This window comes from Nicotiana attenuata, unplaced genomic scaffold (genome assembly GCF_001879085.1).
Source record: "Nicotiana attenuata strain UT unplaced genomic scaffold, NIATTr2, whole genome shotgun sequence".
Lineage (NCBI taxonomy): Eukaryota > Viridiplantae > Streptophyta > Magnoliopsida > Solanales > Solanaceae > Nicotiana > Nicotiana attenuata.
This window is the reverse complement of record NW_017673474.1, coordinates 28,132-51,700: the sequence shown is the minus strand read 5'-3', so window position 1 is coordinate 51,700 and position 23,569 is coordinate 28,132. Positions and strand designations below refer to the sequence as shown.

Here is a 23,569-nt window from a genome sequence, read left to right as displayed (position 1 = left end):
TTGAGGAGGAATTGCGATTGGTATATTATTGGATCGTTGTCTCAAACTAGAATTTGATAATTGAGAAAGAAGTGACTAAAAGAGAAAGTGTTGTGACTTTTCCCTTGCTGGGACACGTAGTCTATTATTGTTGTTGCTCCCTTGCCGGGATATTTGGCTGTTAGTTGTACCCTTGCCGGGTTAAACCGTTATGTTGTTGAATTTCCCCCTAATGGGGCCTCCTTTAGAAAGATTATATGTATATATATTATGAAATGGGATCGTGTGGCACGCCGACCACTTATATATTACGAAATGGGATCGTGTGGCACGCCGACCACTTATATATATATTATGAAATGGGATCGTGTGGCACGCCGACCACTTATATATTATAAAATGGGATCGTGTGGCACGCCGTCCCCTTATGAATTAAGAAATGGGATCGTGTGGCGCGCCGACCACTTATATATGAGCTATGGTATTGAGATAGTTTCGTCGTTATATCCGTTGATCTGTATTCACTGTATTTTCCCCGAGCATGCCCCCTTCCCTTTTTTTTTAGTTGATGTTCTCTGTTGTTATTTCTGTTGCCTTTGTATTTATATATCTGCACAGGTTGTTTTTGGTAGGTCCTGTCTAGCCTCGTCACTACTTCGCCGGGGTTAGGCCAGGCACTTACCAGCACATGCGGTCGGTTGTGCTGATGCTATATTTCTGTGCTTTTTGCACAGATCATAGTACCGAAGCAGGAGCTTTTGGATAGCAGTAGGAGCGTTGGGAGCTTACTTCAGTCCGGAGATTTCCGAGGTAGCCTTGCTGGCGTCCGCATGGCCCGGAGTCTCTCTTATCTCTGTCTTTCATTTCATTTCCCTTGTATCGGATCAGACAGTACTGTATTCTTATTCAGACTTTGTATTTAGCATTCAGTAGAAGTTCGTGAGTTAGCGACACCAGATCTGGGTAGAGGTGTACTTGAATTTCCGCACTTGGTTTCAGTTATTTATGTTTCGAGACTTCCGCTTTTATATTAATTACCTCGTTCTTCTTTATACTGTTAATGATGTTGAGAGAAGTGTTAATTAATTGGCTTGCCTAGCTCCTATTAGTAGGCGCCATCACGACTTTCGAGGGTGGGAAATCTGGGTCGTGACAAGTTGGTATCAGAGCTCTAGGTTGCATAGGTCTCGCTACTCACGGACAAACTTGGTAGAGTTTGAGGGATGGGTACGGAGACGTCTGTATTTATCCCCAGAGGCTACGGAGTTAGGAAAAGTTTCACTTTTGTTCTTACCTGTCGTGCGATTCTGTTTCTCAAATACTGATTGTCTTTCTACTCTGTTCTTTCGCAGATGGCGAGAACTCGTGCTTCCTCTTCTACCGCGCAGCAGCACGAGCCCCCAGCAGCAGCTCCTGCAAGGGGCAGAGGCCGAGGCCGCGCCAGAGGCCGAGGCAGGGGCAGAGCTCAGCCCCGAGCGGCAGTCCCAGAGGTGGAGCCTCATGTTGATTATGATGAGGGGGCTCCAGCCCGAGCAGCTCCGGTGGGCCCAGCTCAGGTCCCAGAGGGGTTCATAGCCGCCCCAGTTCTTCAGGACGCTCTGGTCAGATTAGTAGGCTTTGTGGAGAGCGTCACAAGAGCGGGTTTGCTTCCAGTAGCACCAGCCACTTCTCAGGCTGGAGGAGGGGTTCAGACTCCTACTACACGTACTCCGGAGCATGTAGCTCCCCAGGCTCAGGTTCCAGTGGTTCAGCCAGCTGCGGCGGTTCAGCCAGGTATTGTGACTCAGGCCGGCGATGGAGCGGCTATGTCCTCAGATGCTTTATGGAGGCTTGATAGGTTCTCCAAGCTCTTCACCACCACCTCCAGCGGTGCTCCCACAGAGGACCCCCAGGACTTCTTATTCAGCTGCCATGAGATTCTCCGGACTATGGGTATTGTGGAGACCAATGGGGTCAACTTCATCACCTTTCGGCTGGCAGGATCCGCCAAGACTTGGTGGAGGGACTACTGTTTATCCAGACCAGCAGGGTCGCCATCATTGACTTGGGACCAGTTTGCAGAGTTGTTTTTGGAGAAGTTTCTCCCAGTTACTCAGTGAGAGGCTCTTCGCAGGCAGTTCGAGCGCCTCCAGCAGGGCTCTATGTCAGTCACACAGTATGAGACTCGGTTCATTGATCTGGCACGCTATGCTGTTGTTATACTCCCCACCGAGAGAGAGAGGGTGCGGAGGTTTATTGATGGATTGATTCAGCCGATCCGTCTCCAGATGGCTATGGGGCTGGTAGTGAGATTTCTTTTCAGGAGGCGGCCAATGCGGCCCGTAGATTTGAGATGGCTCTTGCACGGGGAGGTGGTCATGGGCCAGACAAGTGACCCCGTCATGCAGGTAGATTCAGTGGTACCTTGTCTGGAGGTGGGGATTCTTAAGGTAGAGGCCATCCTCCGAGGCCCTTTCAGTCAGCCCTACAGGTCTCGCATGGTACTTCAGGTGGTCGTGGCTCTCAGCCGCAGTCTTCTGACCAGCAGCTTTTCAGTTCACCATCAGCACCTATCAGCGCACCACCACTCCGTTATTCTCAGCAGCCGAGGGCTTGTTACACGTGTGGCGACACGAGACATATTGCCAGGTATTGCCCTCGAGCTTCTGACAGCTCTCAGCAGCAGGGTCCTCGTCCTATGATTCAGGCATCAGGTGATCCACAGGCCGCCCAGCCAGCTAGAGGCGGGGGTAGAGGCCATAAAGGTGGAGGTAGAGATCATAGAGGTGGAGCTCGGACCGCCAGAGGTAGAGGTCAGCCAGCAGCCGATCGTCCCAAAGACATAGTTCAGGGAGGTGGGGCCTAGCCCCGGTGTTATGCTTTGCCAGCCAGGCCAGAGGCTGAGTCTTCAGATGCTGTTATTACAGGTACTATTCTGGTCTGTGATAGGGANAGACTTCATGTCTAAAGTATGAGGTAAACCAACTCCAAGAGATCATGATCCAAAGCCTCTCTCCCATTTGAGTGTGTCAAAGTTCCCTAAGAGCCTCAATGGGACTCCGGGCAATGATCACACCCAAATGTATTATTAGAACATGGACAAATGCAGTGTGCAAGTGCAGAACAGAATGCTAAAAGGAGAAAGGGAAAGAAAACAGCCACAAATAAGCACACATAAGGGGTTCAAGGGGATAGGGAGATGGTAAAGAGCCTATTGCTTAGGCAAGGGCAGACTTTAGGTATGCCCAGCAATGGAGAGTGCTCGCACACCTATAAGCCTGCTAGAACACATACTATTAGAGGCTAAGATCCTTGGGGATCAAGTTTGATCCATGGACAATAACTTGCAGTATTGTCATGCCTCAAACCATAGCTTAAACACATAAGGGGTAGGGGTTTTGGATTCATAGTAGAACAGGCAAAAAGAAACCAACATACTAAAGCAAGTGTGGAACTATACATAAGCAGTAAGTAGACATGGATATAAAGATAGTAAATAAACACATTATTGTGGCGCTGAAAACCTTAAATCAACATACCAGTTTCAAAGAAACAAACAGAGAGGAAGCAAGCGACAAGTCTTGTAAACAGGCCACAGTACAAGCAACAAGAGAGAATACTTTTGAGATTAAGTGTAGGTTCAGAAAGACTATGAGTGATAGATGTTTTGATAATGAAAGAGTCGTGTATTTATAGTGTGAAAAAAAAACAGGCAGAAAATAAAGTAAGAAAACAATTAAGGAACTGGGTATCAATTAAAATCAATCAGTGCAAGACTTCCTTTAATTAAGGAATTCAGACTTAAACGGTAAAGAGCAAGAAAATTATTTAAGGAAAGAGATCAAACAAGCATCTTGTGCAAAGTAGGCAATTAGGGGTAAATACATAGGAGTTTATATAAGGGCAGAATTTTCGAAATACACGGTTACATAAATAAGGTAGAAAATCAATTAGTAGATAGCGAATCAAGGGGTCAGAGATTTGTAATCACTGGTCCATGAATGAACCAAGTCAGAAAAGCTAAGGAAAGTTTTTGACTTAAATCGAGTAACAGGGAAATCAGCAAACAAGGAAAGAAATCAATCAAACTTATACAAAGGAAGTCTGAAATTAATCAAAATTGAAAGCCATTTTAGAGGGGAGTTCACCACATATAAAAAGCACACAAACATGCTAAGCTGAATTTAGGGCAAAGAAAACGTCATGCCATTGCAAAATGGTAGTCACATAGGTCAGCAATGTAGAAGAGAGATAGTATCAAATAGCATACAAAGGGTCCAGTATAAGGACCTTAGAAGAGTTTAGTATAGAATCAGAATTGCTTAAAGAAACAGAGGTTGAAACAAAGATTTCATGACTCAGTTGAGCAACAGATGAAACAAATTCAGAAACTCGAAATAGTTAGGGTTTCTGAAATCCAACAATTTCAAAGATGAGGAGCAGGCATATCATATAGCCAATGGTCTCAAAACTCAGATGAACCCCCAAATTCTAGGGTTTTTCCATCAATCGAGTGCAGAGATGAGAGGACAAGTAATCAAGGAAAAAGATACTAATCGAAACAGGTTCAGAGGTCTCAGAAAGGAACTGAGACCTTTAACATGCTCTTTCAGCAGCAGGAACTCATGAGAAGCATAGTAAAAGAACAACATGCGAAACACAGTAGAAGAACTCGAAGAAACATAGTAGAAGAAACTAATAAGACAGTATAAAGAAGCATAGTAGAAGAAACTTAATAAGAACACAGTAAGAGAAACATATAAAACACAGTAGAGGAAACTGATAAGAACATGGTAGAAGAATCTTAACAAGAAACATAGTAGAAGAAACACACAAAGAACACAGTAGAAGAAACACACAAGAGAAAAAAGAAAATCAGAGAAACATCTAAATAACTTAGAACCCTAGATCGAAAAAAAATATAAAGGTTTTGAAAGCATAGTTTTTGAAAGAAATATCAAGAAATCGTTTGAAAGTTAGGGAAAACGCGGATTTAGCACAGATTTAAAGAAAACAGAAGAACCTCAAAAGCTAGGGTTTCAGAGGAACCCAAACGACAATAGAGGCTTGGATAGTCGTTGATCTAAACAGGAGGGGTGGAGGTCAGGCTCGAACAGACATGGCTTGCCGGAGCAAGTCCGGAGATGGCCATAGAACTTGAATCAAGCAAGGTCTGGACCCAGCTTCTTCGTGGTCGGCCTTGAAACTTCAGCAACCAAGCGTGTAGGAACCATAGAAGGCTGGTAGGTGGTGAGACCACCGTGGATTCTGGCCAGGAGGTGACCGGAGAAGGAGAGTGAAGCTCATCGGAGCGAAGGGGAAGGAGGAAGGTTCTAGAGAGAACCAGAGATAGAGAGATAGAGATGAGAGTCGGTCGAGTGAGGAATGAGAGGGGTTTGGGGGGGTTGTTTGTTTAGTTTGGTAAGAACGAATCTGGACCGTTGATCAAAATTGATCAACGGCCAAGATTTAATCCGGATTGGGTCGGGTAGATTTAGGATTTGGGCTTGGGTCTTTGGGCTGGTGTAATTAGGGGATATGGGCTGGTTTAATTAGGCTAGATTAGAAAGCCAAATCTGGCTATAAGTTAAATAGCCCTTTTCCCCATTTAATTTATAGAAAATATTAAATAAATTTCTGAAAAACTAATTGAAAGCATTAAAAAGATTTATAATATATAATTATCAATTTAAATATATAAAATCCCATTTTATAAATATGAGACAAATTTAAACCTAAAAATGGCTAATATTGCAATTATGCAATTTTATCCTTAAAACATAATAAATGAATTTGTAAAGTATGTAAAAAAATATCTTAGCTATATTTTAGCATAAACACGAGAATCCAATAAATGAATCGCCAAAAATGATAATTTTGGGGACAATTATTGGGTTTTTCTTGATAAAATAGGGTAGTAAATTGGTTTAAAAATCTTTGAAAAATTAAGAAAAAATAATGTAACCTTGGGATATACTTATATATGCATATATAGGCTATTTTGAAGGTATTTTGCATATTTTAAAAAATACAGAGAAAAATTGGGTATCAATAACATGTTGTTTATGTACTCACACTACACTTCTGCACTAATTGTGCAGGATCTGAGGTAGGTGCATCTAGAAGTCATTCTGGCGCGCACCCCCGTACCCCGAGTCTTAGTGGTAATCTGCTTCCTGAGTCCGTTCTGCGGCACCCAAAGTCTCTCTTTTGCATTTACTTTCTGTACTCTATTTCAAACAGTAGTTTAGTATTTTGTATGTTCTACTAGTTGCTCATACACTTATGACACTGGGTCTTGGAAACATGCTTGTAGACATTTGATGGTTTTGGGTATTTATATCACTGTACTTGTTCCTTTATAAGCTTACGCTTACTTTATTAATTTTTTCGCTTCTTATTTACCTAATAAATGCAAATCAACTATTGTGAAATTATTAAAAAGGAATAGATACATGGATAATTCCGTTGGCTTGCCTAGCGTCGACGTTGGGCGCCATCACGGCCTATATGAAAAATTGGGTCGTGACACGATTGCCTTGAAGTTTAGAAATCTGGATACATTTTACTATTAATGTCATTAAAAAAAGAGCGCAGAGCCTGATCCAACATATAGGTTTATTAACGTAATGTAAGGAGTTGAGCTGAACCGAAGAATCGAAGTCACTCTTCCAATCATATTGAACTAACACAAAAAGAGAAACCTGTGTCGATTAAGAATTGAAAGTACATGTATATAATGTTATACAATAAACTGCACTAATTCTGAATCCAAAGAACTTATCTATACGAGGAAGAGAAATTTTTATAAAGCACTATCTTTTAGTGATAATTAGCTATCTATAGATACCATTTGCTATATTACGGATTGTAGATACATTTTCTATTGTTATAAGATGTATTAGATGTATTTAAGCTACCGTATTCATGAATATAGTAGCAAAATAGGCGTGAATCAGGTAAGTCCAGCTAATCAGTTATTGTATTCAAGTGTTGTGACGACCCAAAGGGTCATCACCTGTTTTCTCTTTCATTCCGCGCTTCCGAGGCCTTGAAAACCTCATTTTTACTTGCCTCGATTTGCGTGCACAGTCCGGGCGCGTAGCCGGAAAGATTATATGTTAAAATTCTGTGAAAAATTTCAAAATGTGGCTTTAAAATAATTAAAGTTGACTTTGGTCAACACTTTTGGTAAACGGATCCGGACCCGTGATTTGACGGTCCCGGAGGGTCCGTAGAAAAATATGGGACTTGGGCATATGCCTGGAGTCGAATTCCGAGGTCTAGAGCCCGAGAAAAAGAATTTTTCTGTGAAATTATTTTTCTGAAATTATTAAGGAAAATGAAAATGAAAAATTGATTAAAAGACTGTGGTATCGGGCTCGTATTTTGGTTCCGACGCTCGAAACAAGTCTTAAATATGTGCTAAGCGCTTTCTGTAAAGTTTGGTCGAAATCGGACGTCGTTTGACTTGTTTCGGACCTAAAAATCTAAAATTTGAAGTTTATGAAGTTAGAATGAAAAATGATGATTTTGAGGTTTGATTCATTGATTTTGATGTTGTTATGGCGATTTGATCGCTCGGTTAAGTTCGTATGAGGTTGTTGAGTTAGTGTGTGGGTTTGGTTAGGAGCCCCGAGGGCTCGGGAGTGTTTTCGGAGGTGTTCGGGGTGGTTTTGGACTTAGGATGATATCAGATTTTCTGCAATTTTTACACAGGGATTTTCTTCATCGCGTTCGCATTAGTTTTCCGGCGTTCGCATAGCTTCAGGTTGGTCCCCTTCGCGTTCGCGTCCCCATCATCGCGATCGCGTAGGCCAATTTCAGGACCCCCCAGTAATTCCTTCACTGCGTTCGCGAACTCGTCCTCGCGTTCGCATAGTAGTAGCACACCCTTCATCGCGTTCGCGGATGTACCTACGCGTTCTCGTAGAGTAAACCCAGGACCCCCAGCCTTTTCCTTCTGCGCGTTCGCGTTCCTTCCCACACGATCGCGATGACTACCCAGCATACCCTTCGCGAACGCGGCCTTTTCCCGCGAACGCGAAGGGCATTTTCGCCCAGTGATTTTTAAAGTTCAAAACAGAACCATTACGGGATTATTCCCATTCTTTCATAAAACTTGTCTTCTCCAAGCTCTAGGGGCGATTTTGAAGCTCTTCTTCACCAAAGTCTTTGGGTAAGTAATTTTCCACCTAATTCCTTCACTCCTCTTCATTAATTACTGAATTCCTAGACCTAAATCATGAAATCAAAGTAGAAATTAAGGGTTTTGGGTAGAGCTAGGGTTTTGAGAATTTTGGGTGATTCAACCTCAATTTGGGGTCGAATCTTAAAACAAATTGCATATTTGAACTCGTGGGGTTATGGGTGATTGGGTTTTGTTCCGAGCCTTGTGTTTGGACCATGTGGGCCCAGTGTCGAATTTTGGTATTTTTGGAAGAATGCTAGGAGATTCATATCTAGGCTATGGGATGTTACCATTGAGTCTTTATTGATATTATCGAATTAATTATGCCTAGATACCATTGTTTCAGAGTCGGATTGTAGAGGAAAGGCGGTATTTGAGGATTGATTGCTATTCTTTGGACCGAGGTAAGTGTTTGATCTAACTTTGGCTTGAAGGAATAGGATTAGGGTGTTGTTTGCTATTTGCTAAATGATCGAGTACGGTGTATAGGCATGGTGACGAGTATCTATACACCGGTGTCCAGCATGACCGTGGGTCCTTGTATGTACTTACCCTGATATTGTTATGACTTTTCCATGTTAATTGATGAATTCTATGCAATGTGAAGAGTATGAGGACTAATTATGAATTGTAAATTCTTTGGAGCGTTGGCTCGAACGATAAAAGACTATTGAGTACGAAATGAAAGAAATAGAAAGTGATATGATTAATCCCTTGCCGGGATGGTTTGAGTATATTAATTATATCCCTTGCCGGGATGTGAAAGTATTGTTGTTGCTCCCTTGCCGGGATTTAGCTGATAATTGTGTAATTCCTTTGCCGGGACATTTCTTATTATTTGTTTATCCCCTCGCCCCGTTTGGTTGTGATTACTGTTTGGTTGAGGAAGAGTGATAATGCAGGAAGGGTCATTCCGTGCCATGTTTTGATTATATTTGCACGAAGGGTCATTCCGTGCCATGCTTTGATTATTTATGCACGAAGGGACATTCCGTGCTCTGATTTGATTATAATTGCACGAAGGATCATTCCGTGCCATGATATGAGAGTTATGTGAGGGAAAGCACGAAGGGTGATGCCGTGCACTTTATTTGATTACTTTTGGTGAGAATGAGAGTAAAAGCACGAAGGTTGATGCCGTGCAACTGTTGATTTTCCTGCTCTCATTAATTATTGTTATTGCCCTGTTTCTTACTTAAATTTTTGACTTTATATCCGGACTGTACTTCCCCATAGTATGCTCCCCTCCCTCTTAACTGTTTAATTTCTTTGTTCCTTCCTTTTATTACATATATATATTGAACTGCACAGGTTGGTTTGGTAGTCCTGTCTAGCCTCGTCACTATTTCGCCGGGGTTAGGCCAGGCACTTACCAGCACATGGGGTCGGTTGTGTTGATGCTACACTTCTGTGCTCTTTTGCACAAATCACGGTACCGGAGCAGCTTTTGGACCACAGCAGTAGGATATTGATCGGGAGCTGACTTCAGTCCAGGGACTTACGAGGTAGACCTGACTGACGTTCGCGAGGCCGGAGTCCCTTCCTAGTGTTNGACTAGGTCCAGATGAGTACAGTAGGATCCAAAGTTGTACTACTGCTAAGGAGATATGGGAAACTTTACAAGTGGCCCATGAAGGAACACCTCAAGTGAAAAGATCAACAGGAACATTGATGTATTCTCAATATGAGAATTTTTCTATGAAAGAAGGAGAAACTATCCAGGAGATGTATACTAGGTTCACTACACTGACAAATGAACTTAAGTCTCTTGGAAGGGTTATTCTTGAAGAAGACAAGGTTGAGAAAATTCAGACAAGGGTTCTGCCAGTCACATGGGAAAGCAAAATCACTGCTATTCAGGAATCCAAGAATATTGCTACTCTCAGACTGGATGAACTGATTGGAAATCTGACTGCTTATGAAATGAGAAGGCAAACCATGAAGATGGATACACCCAAGAAGGAGAGAAGCTTAGCTCTCAGAATTGCTGAAGGTTCAGATCTGGAAGATGATGAGATGGCTATGATCACTAGATATTTTAAAAAGTACCTGATGAGAGGAAAGGGTTCTTCAAGAGGTACAACCTTCAACAAGACAAGAGCTCCTGAGAAACAGACCAATGAGGGTTGCTACAAATGTGGTAAGACTGATCACATGATCAAAAACTGCCCTCAATGGGAAATTGAATGGAAGAAAGAAAGAACTGAACGAAGGAACAGGTTCAACAAAAAAGAAACAAAGGTTCAACCAAGGCTATGGTTGCTTCTTGGGGAGAAACCTCAAGACTCAGAAGATGAAGCTGAAGAAGAGCAAGCACTGATGGCCATTGGAGAATCAGATGATGAACAAGAGGTAAGCATTCTTCATCTCAAAGACAAGATTAAATTCTTGTCTAAAGAAAAGTTGGCTGAGCTATTACTAGATTTCATTGATGAATCTGAAATAATTAACAATGAGAAGGAAGTTTTGTCTAGGGAATGTGTGATCCTAAAAGCAAAATGCAAAAGTTTAGAGTCTAGGGCAAATGAGAGTGATAACAAAAATGCTGAGTTGAAGAACCAGGTTCTTGAACTTGACAACAGTGTCCTAGAACTTAGGTCTGAATACCTAAAACTGAAATTAGGAATAGGAAAGAAGAAAGTTGATCACACATATCTCACTCTAGAAGAAAATTTGGGAAAAATGAAAGATGAATTGTATAAGAAAGATGAATTCATCAAAGGCTTAAAGGAAGATCTAGGAAAGGTAAAACATGAACAAGACAGAACTTGCAAGTGGAACAAGGCTTCTGATGCACTCTCCTGGCTGCAAGAGCATCACAGTAGCAACAAAAGAGGACTTGGCTATGGGACTCAAGCTCCAAAATGGGATCCTAAAAGCAAGTACCTCACACTTCCTGAAAATAAAATCTGCACACACTGTGGTAAGACTGGCCATTACAAATATGAATGTAAGGCAAAAGAACAAGCCAGTCAAAAGAACAAAGCTTTCGCTCAAGAAAAAAATAAGCTGCAGGAAGAAATTTGATTCACCCTTTTGCTTATACAAAGGGACCCAAACTAGTTTGGGTTCCTAAGACTAACCCCTGATTTCCTTTTGCAGGTCCAAGTGAAAGGGAGGAGCCAAATATGGTATATGGATAGTGGCTGCTCAAAACATATGACTGGAGACAAGGACCAGTTCCTTTCACTTGAGAACTTAAAAGGAGGTAATGTCTCCTTTGGTAATGGAAAGAAAGGTGAGATCATTGGGGTTGGAAAGGTAGGCAAAACAGATTCTCATTCCATAGAGAATGTCTACCTGATAGATGGCTTGAAATATAGCCTAATAAGTGTGTCACAACTGTGTGACAGAGGTAACCTTGTGGCTTTTACCTCCACCTAATGCTTTGTGATTAACCTTATCACTGACAAGATTTTTTTGCAGGGAAAAAGAGTTAACAATATTTACATTGTAGATTTGTCCACTCTTTCAGAAAATGAACTCACTTGTTTAAGTGTGTTAGTTAATGATCCCCTCCTGTGGCACAAAAGACTTGGTCATGCAAGTCTAAATCAGCTTAACAAATTAGTCTCTAAAGACTTGGTGATAGGGTTACCTAATATCAAGTTCAAGGAAGACAAAGTTTGTGAGGCATGTGCAAGGGGGAAACAGGTAAGGTCATCCTTCAGAAGCAAGAAAATGGTAAGTACAACCAAGACGTTGGAACTGGTCCATATGGATCTATGTGGTCCAATGAGAACCATGAGCAGAGGTGGAAAGAAATATGTAATGGTGCTAGTTGATGATTACTCTAGATTTACCTTGGTTCTATTTCTAACCTACAAAGATGAAGCATTTGACATGTTTTCTGCATTTGTTAGAAAAACTCAGAAACAATTAGGAAATCAACTTGCCTCCATTAGGTCTGATCATGGAACTGAATTTGAAAATTCAAAGATTGCTGAATTCTGTGATGAAAATGGTATAGATCATAATTTCTCTGCCCCTAGGACCCTTCAGCAAAATGGAGTAGTTGAAAGAAAGAATAGAACTCTTGAGGATATGGCTAGAACCATGCTACTTTCTAGTAAATTGCCTCACAGCTTCTGGGCAGAGGCTGTAAACACTACATGTTACATAATAAATAGATGCATGACCAGACCTCTGGTAGAGAAGACTCCCTATGAGTTACTTAAAGGGAGAAAACCAAACATATCCCATCTTAGGGCATTTGGTTGTAAGTTCTATGTGCACAATAATGGAACAGACTCCCTAGGAAAATTTGATCCCAGAAGTGATGAGGGAGTATTCTTGGGATATTCTTCACATAGCAACGCATATAAAGTGTTTAATAAAAGAACTTTGTGTGTAGAAGAAAGTGTGCATGTAGTATTTGATGAAACTAACATTCTTTCTGAGAGACAGGAACATGAAGATGAAGCCATTGGATTGGTGAAAGACTTGACTGAAGCACCAGCTCAGGTCAAAGTGGCACCGACAGAAGGAACAGGTGATGGAACAGGTTCTTCCATACAGGGCAACCTGACAGGGGGAAGAAATCAAAGAGGAATTGAAATAAATTCCTTGAAGGAACCTGTTCATGATCCTGTTCCTCAGCAAATGGCAGAAGCATCTAGCAGAAGCCAGTTGGTTGTGAAACCTCACAAGTATCAAAGTTCTCATCCCATTGAGAACATTCTCACTGATCCAACATCTGGAGTCAAAACCAGATCACAATTAAAGAATCTGTGTGCTTTTGATGCATTTTTATCTCTTATTGAACCTAAAAATGTTGTTGAGGCTTTGCAGGATGCAGATTAGGTCAATGCAATGCAAGATGAACTCAACCAATTTGAAAGAAGTCAAGTTTGGAACCTAGTACCAAGACCCAAAGACAGATCAATCATTGGTACAAAATGGGTCTTCAGGAACAAACTTGATGAAGATGGAACAGTTACAAGGAACAAGGCAAGATTGGTGGTCCAAGGTTACAGACAGGAGAAGGGCATAGACTATGATGAGACTTTTGCTCCAGTTGCAAGACTAGAGGAAATCAGACTTCTCATAGCCTTTGCAGCACATATGGAATTTACTCTTCATCAGATGGATGTCAAAAGTGCCTTCCTAAATGGCTATCTAAAGGAAGAAGTGTTTGTGAAACAACCTCCAGGGTTTGAGAGTAAGGAATGTCCTGAGCATGTGTACAAGCTGGACAAGGCTCTCTATGGACTCAAGCAGGCTCCAAGAGCATGGTATGAACGACTGTCAAAATTCCTGCTGGAGCATGGTTACAAGAGAGGTAAAATAGATAGTACCTTATTCTTAAAGGAAAAAGGTAAGGATCTCCTTGTTGTGCAAATTTATGTTGATGACATAATCTTTGGGGCCACCACTGACAAGCTAAGTAGGGACTTTGCAAAGTTAATGGGGAGTGAGTTTGAAATGAGCATGATGGGTGAGCTTAATTTCTTCTTAGGCTTACAGATCAAACAAAGTCCAAATGGAACCATGATNGAGTAAACCCAGGATCCCAGCCTCTAGCCTTCGACGCGTTCGCGTTCCTTCCCACGCGATCGCGATGCCTACCCAGCTTACCCTTCGCGAACGCGGCCCCTTTCCCGCGAACGCGAAGGGCATTTTCGCCCAGTGATTTTTAAAGTTCAAAACATAACCATTACGGGATTATTCCCATTCTTTCATAAAACTTGTCTTCTTCAAGCTCTAGGGGCGATTTTTGGAGCTCTACTTCACCAAAGTCTTTGGGTAAGTAATTTCCCACCTAATTCCTTCACTCCTCTTCATTAATTACTGAATTCCTAGACCTAAATCATGAAATCAAAGTAGAAATTAAGGGTTTTGGGTAGAGCTAGGGTTTTGAGAATTTTGGGTGATTCAACCTCAATTTGGGGTCGAATCTTAAAACAAATTGCATATTTGAACTCGTGGGGTTATGGGTGATTGGGTTTTGGTCCGAGCCTCGTGTTTGGACCATGTGGGCCCGGTGTCGAATTTTGGTATTTTTGGAAGAATGCTAGGAGATTCATATCTAGGCTATGGGATGTTACCATTGAGTCTTTATTGATATTATCGAATTAATTATGCCTAGATACCATTGTTTCAGAGTCGGATTGTAGAGGAAAGGCGGTATTTGAGGATTGATTGCTATTCTTTGGACCGAGGTAAGTGTTTGATCTAACTTTGGCTTGAAGGAATAGGATTAGAGTGTTATTATTTGCTAATTGCTAAATGATCGAGTACGGTGTATAGGCATGGTGACGAGTATCTATACACCGGTGTCTAGCATGACCGTGGGTCATTGTATGAATTTATCCTGATATTGTTATGACTGTTCCATGTTAATTGATGAATTCTATGCAATGTGAAGAGTATGAGGACTAATTATGAATTGCAAATTCTTTGGAGCGTTGGCTCGAACGATAAAGAGACTATTGAGTAAGAAATGAAAGAAATAGGAAGTGGTATGATTAATCCCTTGTCGGGTTGGTTCGAGTATATTGATTATCTCCCTTGCCGGGATGTGAAAGTATTGTTGTTGCTCCCTTGCCGGGATTTAGCTGTTAATTGTGTAATTCCCTTGCCGGGACATTTCCTATTATTTGTTTATCCCCTCGCCCGGTTTGGTTGTGATTACTGTTTGGGTGAGGAAGAGTGATAATGCATGAAGGGTCATTCTGTGCCATGTTTTGATTATATTTGCACGAAGGGTCATTCCGTGCCATGCTTTGATTATATTTGCATGAAGGGTCATTCCATGCCATGTTTTGAATATTTATGCACGAAGGGACATTCCGTGCTCTGATTTGATTATAATTGCACGAAGGATCATTCTGTGCCATGATATGAGAGTTACGTGAGGGAAAGCACGAAGGGTGATGCCGTGCACTTTATTTGATTGTTTTTGGTGAGAATGAGAGTAAAAGCACGAAGGTTGATGCCGTGCAACTGCTGATTTTCCCGCCCTCATTAATTATTGTTATTGCCCTATTTCTTATGTAAATTGTTGACTTTATATCCGGATTGTACTCCCCCATAGTATGCTCCCCTCCCTCTTAACTGTTTAATTGCTTTGTTCTTTCCTTTTATTGCATATAGATATTGAACTACACAGGTTGGTTTGGTAGTCCTGTCTAGCCTCGTCACTATTTCGCCGGGGTTAGGCCAGGCACTTACCAGCACATGGGGTCGGTTGTGTTGATGCTACACTTTTGTGCTCTTTTGCACAGATCACGGTACCGGAGCAGCTTTTGGACCACAGCAGTAGGATATTGATCGGGAGCTGACTTCAGTCCAGGGACTTACGAGGTAGTCTAGCTGACGTTCGCAGGCCGGAGTCCCTTTCTATGTTTTCAGTTTGTTTTCATTGTACCGAGACAGACATTTATGCATTTTCTATTCAGACTTGTTTGTAGCACTCTTTAGTAGTTCGTGAGATAGCGACACCAGTCTTGGGTAGAGAAATGTTAAACTTCCGCATTTTGGGTTTTCAGTTAGCTATGTTTTAAAGACTTCCGCTTTAATTTAAACGGCCCATTATATTTACATTCTTATTGTTGAGGTGAAATTAGGGAATGTTAAAATGTTTGGCTTGCCTCCGTTAGTAGGCGGCATCACAACTCGCGATGGTGGGAAATCCGGGTCGTGACAAGTGTATTCGACTGTATTCATGGCGTGAAACATGGGATTACAGCTGGACAGATTATTGTATTCGACTGTATTCACGGCGTGAAACAGGGGATTACACTGTTTTTAAACGGAAAGTGAATCAATTAACATAATAGACTCCTAATATAACTCAACAAACTCAATTATAACACACAAGATTTATATTTCCTTGTATAAAAAAAGATTCTCAACCGAAAAATACCACAAAACATAGCAATCTTCAGAAAAATTATATAATACATCTGAATACATAAATTATATTAATTAAAAAAAATATGAATACATTCATGGCATATAGCGAGACAGTGAATACAATGAAATGCATAGAATACAGCGGGATATATTGAAATATAATGAAAAAAAAGACAGTGAATACAATGAAATACATGGAACAGCGAGATACGTTGAATTACAATGAAAAAAAAGACAATGAATACATTGAAATACATGAAAATACAGCGTGATACGTTAAAAATACATTGAAATATATTAACAGAAAATCAAGTAGGGATTTGGTGGAAGAATGACGGAGTCTAGTTCAAGAGCGTTGGCGCCGGAGAATAGCCCAAAAAATAGGGAAGAATGACATGTATCAAAGTAGAGAGAGAAAGAAAATAGTGTAACTAAATAGNGCCACTAATATTTTAGCTTAAATAATTCATTAGTGGCAATTACGTAATTGCTGCTAAATAATTGCCGCCAAAGACCTTTTTTGTAGTAGTGGCCTTGCAAATCCGAGGTCAGGGTTCGCAATTGCGACCACTGTCAATGTCGCATTTGCGAGGCTTCCATCGCAAATGCGAAGGAAGCTGGGCCTGGGCCTGGGCATGTTTGCAATCGCGAACTATTCTTCGCATTTGCGAAGTAGTTAGGGAGGGGCAATTCATTGCAATTGCGACCAAAGGTTCGCAATTGCGACAGTAGCAGAAATGCGACAGGTTCGCATTTGCGAGCTTCGCAATTGCGAAGCTCTGGTCGCAAATGTGACATCTGCAACTGTTCAAAATGAAACATGGATGGGATTTTCACCCATTCTTCACATTTCTCAAATCCTAATACCCTAGAGGCGATTCTCCCAAGACCAAATCTTCCCCAAAATTTTGGTACACCAAATCAAATATTTAAGAATTTAATATAACTCATATACAAGAAGGGGTCGTGTCTCTATTACGACTGTTATTCGATATTTTATAAACTTAAATAATTTCAATATTATTAGGTTCTATTTCAAAAATGTTGATAATTTTATATGGTTGGTAAAGGAGTTTATACAAAAATTAATTGGTATATCATAATTCATACTAAACAAAGTATTACTTGTGATTTTCTAATATAATTTAAATAAATATTAACCTTGTGCTTTTATCGATTTATTGATCACTAATTGTATTCAATTTGAATATGCATAATTAATTGTCTAATGATATTTTGATAACCTCATAATTATCATAAATCTAATTAAGCACTAATTTTTTTAAAATTAATATAATTGAAATAGGTATAATAAACTAACAATATCATATAGTACGAAAGAAGCTTTAAAGAAAAAGGTAAATTAGAATACCTTCATTTTATTTAAATAGTTTATTGTTTCTATGTTACTTATTATAAATTAAGTATTTATAGTATTTATTCTTTTTGGCTTTTGGTAGTTTTTGTTTACTTATATTCTTTAGCACTTACATTTTTTGCATATAATATACGTGTATTATTAAGAAGCAAAAGAAAACAAAAATCTATACTAGTATATAACAACAAGCTAGTAAAATTTCTACCAAAGAAAAAAAAAACAAGTTAGTAAAATAAACTAAACTACAAAGGCCATTTAGCCCAAAGAAAAGTCTGTAAAACCTAATAAACACTCTGACCTCCTCTGTGTCCCGCCGCCACTTCCCCTTCCCCACTTTTTTATTTCATTCTTTAACCACGGTTAAACTAAGAAGACTGAGAATGACAAAGAAGAGCGAGAGAACCCAATCGCTTCTCTATTCTTAGACATAAGAGGTGAGCTCATATTTCTATATTTTAGAGTTTGTGAATCTTTTTATATCTGCTTCACTTGGATTATTTGGGTAAAATTTTGTGAACTATTCCAGCAATTTGATAGATATTGTATTTTATTTTTGATAAACAGTGATTGAGAATTATTCTGTGGTACCTGTGATACATACATGATCAATTATTTTTGCTTCGCGGTATTAGAATATTTTTTCATTGACAGGTAGATTGGTGGACTTAGAGCAATGACAAGTTCAGAGAGGAGGAGTGAAAGAAGAAGATGGTGTCTCAAGCAAGATGGCGTTGTACAAGAATTGTGTATCATGAATGCTTTGAAATTTACAATTTTGTGTAACTTAAAACCTATTGTCGAATGTAAATTTCTTTTATTCTTAGCTACGTTATTAAAAGCCTTATGTGTAACTTTGAATTTGTTTTGGAATCTCAAATATTTAGAATTTTAGCTATTACGAAAATTATTGTGACTAGTTATTCTTGTAGTAAAGAAACAAATTCTTTAATTTGTGGCAATAAAAGCTTGAATTTATGGCTATATATATATATACACTATCGCGTAGCAAAAATATGGTTATACATTTTCACTTTCCATAGCAAATCAAGAAATCTTTAGCTGTAATTTTATATATTTCATGGCAGTAGAATGGATTTTGAGCTACCTAAATATTTGTGGCAAATACTTCAATTCATAGCTATAAATTTTTGAACTTGTAGCTGAAAAAAGTACTATTGTCACGAAACTAAAATGTAAAAATAGCCACAAGATTTGAATTTTTGTGGCAAACAAATTAAGTCTTTTGCCACAGTAAAACACCTTGTGGCACAATATAAAGATTGCTATATAGTTTATTTGTCGTGGCAAAAAACTAGGAGTATTTGCTATGAGTATATATTTCGCAGCAAAAAAGTATTATCAACATAGCTACAACGCAGAAAATATTCGTAGCAATAAGTATTGGTCCTTAGCCATGGATCATATAAAGTCTGTAGCTAACTTTTAGTTACGCTACATTTTGCTACGGATGCTACGGAAAAAAAAAATATGGCTAAAGTGTTTAGCTACGGTAACTTTCATATTTAGCTACAATGTATTTTGTAGCTACATATGCAAAATGTTGTAGTAAAGTTAAGAAAGAGGAATATATTGTCAATTGGTTTGTGAAAAGCAGCAGTAGGGATTTGGTGGAAGAATGGCGGAGTGTTAAGAAAGAGAAATATATTGGCAATTGGTTTGTGAAAAGCAGCAGTAGGGATTTGGTGGAAGAATGACGGAGTCTAGTTCAAGAGCGTTGGCGCCGGAGAATAGCCCAAAAAATAGGGAAGAATGACATGTATCAAAGTAGAGAGAGAAAGAAAATAGTGTAACTAAATAGCGTATTTAGTGGCTTAGGGATAGGAGGTAACCAAAATTAGATATTTTGCTATAAACATTAAAATGTATCTATAGAATATAATTTTTTCAAATGGTATTTATTCAAAATAAATAAGGTGTTAACCTTTGCTATATGAAGTAAAAATTCCTTTAATCTACCTTGTTTTTTGTTCATCTGACAATTAGTACATCGTCATTTACGATCCAATTTGGGAAGATGTTCTCCCAAGGCACAACGTGGAAGAGAAAGATATATCAAAATTATAGCCCATTTGGCAAAAATTCTAAAATCAACTTATTTTGTACTTTTTTCAAACGTGCTTTTAAAATAGTATTTTTGGCGAGAAAAAGGTTGTGTTTGACTAATCAATTTGAAAAGTGTTTTTAAGCAACAGTTAGCATTTAAAAGTGTATCCATCTGTATTTTCTCAAAAGTAAGGAGAAACTATTTTTTCAGCTTCTCAAAAATAGCTTTTGCTTCTATTCAAAATAATTTTTTTGGGGAAAATAACGTTGCCGCTCTCAAAAATAGCCGAAAAATATATATTTATATATTTACATTTCTATATATTGTACATAAAAAATATACAAATTTTATATATTTTTGCCGCTATCAGGTATAAATAATTTCGGCAACGGGCTAAAAGTAATTTTTCTTTATTTTTTCCTTCTAAACGTCTGGCCAAACACCTTAACTTTGGCAAAAAGTATTTTTGACCGAAAAAAAATTTGGCCAAATACTATTAATTAAGTTATGAACAACATATTCCAAGATCTATGCGTATGTACAAAATTTACATTATCCAAATATGTCATGATCTTCCAAATGTCTTTACAATTACGAAACATATCAACCACATTCTTTGCATCCGAGGATCTGATTTTTTTTCTCCAATTTCGTTGAATTCCAAATAGTATTAATTAATTTTTCTACTTTCACCAACTTCCTTGTTTGGTAAAGAGTAGTGTTTTCCTTCATAATTGGACAAGTTGAAAAATAGGACAAAAAAAGTTGGTAGTAGTGGTTGAGTTGAATTTCTTAAGGAACCATATTTCATTGAAAAGGAATATAATAATGTTTTTCCTCTTGTGGTGGAAGGCTACAATTTAATTAATTAATTAATCTTTTAATATTTTTCAGAAAGATGGTGGGGGAAATAAGGTTGGTAAGAGATATTAACGTAATAACAATATGTCTTTACTTTAAATAAAATAAAAAAAGAGGAGAAAAAACGCAAGTATTCTTGTCGTGGACTAGTAGTGGCCCTTCACCTACCAAAAGGAGAGCTCAAACATGAATTAGGAAAATGATATTGTCAAAGCTCAAAGTGTCTTACAAGGAAATTCTCCTTTGCATTTTTTTTTTAAAAAAAGATTCCTCCCAGTTTAGGAGGATTTATAGTGTTTTCACATTTTCCCTCCCGCATGACTCGAACCCAAGACCTAACGGTCGTGGGTGGAGGTCCTTTGCACTTCTTGAGCCGTATTGATGAAAGGAAAGGGAAAAAATAAAAGAAATCATATATAGGCAGGCTAAATGATGAACATTGATCATGTTGCTAGTTTGTGTATTATAGACATACGCAGGATTTTTCATAAACGGTGTCACTATTTTTAGTAAGAGGCCCGTAACCACTAGACTACTAAGTTGTTTTGTTGCAAGTGATGTCACTTTTAATGATGTTATCTTGTATTTTTGTTTTACTTATTATTTTTATATATATATAAATAGTAAAAAATTTCGACGAAACGGTGTCCTGTGACACCCTTTGGATCCATGTAAATCCGCCCCTGATTATAATATAATATGCGGCTGGTACGATTATCATGCAAGTTGAAGGTCATAATAAGGAGATCAAGACACAATTTAGACTTTTAGAGTATAAATAAAATTTCTGAGTTAAAATTGAGATACACATATTGTTTAACTTTAACATAGCAACAATTAATGTAAAAGTTTAAGCCGGGAGAATAATGTCTACTGTTCAAAATTTCATCAGGAGATTAATTTTATAAGCAGATTGAGAGATGTAAATAAATTTCATCCATTTTCTTTTTATTTCCATAAAACTTTCGAAAATGAATTTATATTGGAACTCTACGGCAAAATTAATGAAGTATCAACCCTTGATAAAATTTACCCAGTGTGACAACTACAACGACAACAAATAATAATAATCCTGTGAGTTCCTACAAGTGGAATCTGGGGAGGCTAGAGTGTACGCAAACCTTATCCCTACCCCGGAGAGTAGAGAGGCTATATTCGAAAGACCCTCGGCTCAAGAAGACGGAAAGAGATAATATTGTATTGGGAAAAAACTGAATTTATATTGAAGGTGACGTGGCACGACACGTGGATCGGTCAAATAGTCAAAGCAGGATGGTCGGTTAAGAGGCACGGGCGATATCAGATATGAGGAGAAGAAAGTTAAATAGGCACGAGAAGCTATTCAAAAGATACGAGTCTCGTATCTATTTAACTTAATTAAAGTCAGGAGGTCAGAAGGAATTGAAGATATGAATCTGAGGGCATAAAGGAGTTTAAATTCAGTATTAAATGACAAATACGTTAGAGAATCAATATTGATTCTGAATGATTGTGTAATGTTTCATTTAATGTTATTTAATGCTCATAATTGCCTCTTTAAGGCTAAGGTGTTATACCTTTTCCTAGGAAAGACAACTATAAAAGGAGGAGGTCTCATTATTTGTGGGGACACGAAATATCATTGAGATTACATTGAAGTACAAACTTATTTACTGCTTTATTATTCTCCTAAATTCTTTATTCTTTTCGTCTTCTGATTATCAGTAACCCGATTTTTTCTCTTAATTTCTAGTTTAACTGAAATTCTATTTTTGTGGTTAAACAATTTGGTTCCGTTACCGGGAATCTGATAATCAAGCATATCTAAATCTAATTTTCCTGATTGCGTCAATCATGTCAAATAACAATGACAACACTCAAGGAAACCCAGAAATTCAGACAATCCAACAACTTCAGGGAGATTCCCCACAAGGCTCTCCACAAGGTTCTCCACGAGGCTCCCCACGACGATCTCGTGAAGGCACTCCTGATGGATCTTATACGGATGGACAGGCTCAATTTGAAAACGTTGAAACCATGAATGAGGCTCTGCAAAAACTTATCGTTGCTCAAGTTAATAACGCTCTCCAAGCTTTTGTTCGTCAATTGCCTGCTGTTCCACCTACATCTGCTCCAAACAACAACACTTTGGAGAATCCTCGTTCAGGATTGTTTAATTCTGGCACCGGTGGAACCCCTAGTGAAACACAAGAGAGAGACCCAGGTAATCCAGTTAATTCTGATTTACAAAGTCTAGTACTAACCTTACTGAAACAGCTTAAGGAGCAAAATGAACGCATAGAGCAAATACCTGGAGTACCGCCCGTGATCAAGGGCGTAGATATAGATAAATATTCCCAACAACCATGGAAGCCAAGTGCTGCTCCCCTTCCAATTCCAAAGAAGTTTAAAATGCCTGATATTTCAAAGTATGATGGTACATCAGACCCACGAGATCACGTTACTGCATTCACAACAGGTGTCAAGGGCAATGATTTGACTAAGCAAGAAATTCAGTCGGTCTTGGTCAAAAAATTCTGTGAAACACTCACTAAAGGAGCCCTAACATGGTATTCTCTTTTACCTGAAAATTCTATAAATTCGTTTGCTAAGCTTGCAGATTTATTTATCAAAGCACACTCGGGAGCTCAAAAAGTTGAAAAGCGAATGGAAGATATCTTCAAAATCAAGCAAGGAGACTCAGAGTTGCTTAGAGAGTTCGTAGATAGATTTCAACGGGAAAGAATGACGCTGCCACGAGTACCTGACAATTGGGCAGCCATAGCCTTTGCTAGTAATTTAAATGAGAAGAGTTCAGAAGCCACGAGGCGACTCAAAGAAAGCCTTCGAGAATTCCCAGCAACAACGTGGAATGATGTCTACAACAGATACAGCACAAAGATGAGGATTGAAGAAGACATTATTTTACGACATAAAACAGAAGAAAAGGTAAGTTCAAAGCGTGTGGAAAATGAAAAGAGATCCGGTAAAAACAGGTACGAGCCATACATGGGACCCGCGGGAAAGGACTCACGGTCAAGACAAGATAATCAAAGGTACGATCACAGACCTAGGAACATGGAATCAGGCTTGATAATAGGTGAATTTGACTATAATCACACCTTAAATAATCACCTTCTTGTGTAGTTTTAATGCTAAAAGTGATGACAAAATGCTCTTATTAGTGCTTTTCATGATTTGTAGGTAATATATGTATAAAGACGACTAAGGAGCAGTTTTGGAGTCAAAAGTGATGAAAAAGAGGCCAACTGTGAAATTT

At 38.9% G+C, this 23,569-nt stretch overlaps 1 long non-coding RNA gene across 1 annotated transcript; it reads left to right on the top strand.

The window, feature by feature from the left end:
* Positions 1-17,631: 17,631 nt before the first annotated feature.
* On the top strand, positions 17,632-18,277 carry LOC109216470. Its single transcript, XR_002066496.1, has 2 exons — positions 17,632-17,818; positions 18,036-18,277. It is a non-coding gene; the product is annotated as an uncharacterized LOC109216470 (long non-coding RNA).
* Positions 18,278-23,569: the final 5,292 nt, after the last annotated feature.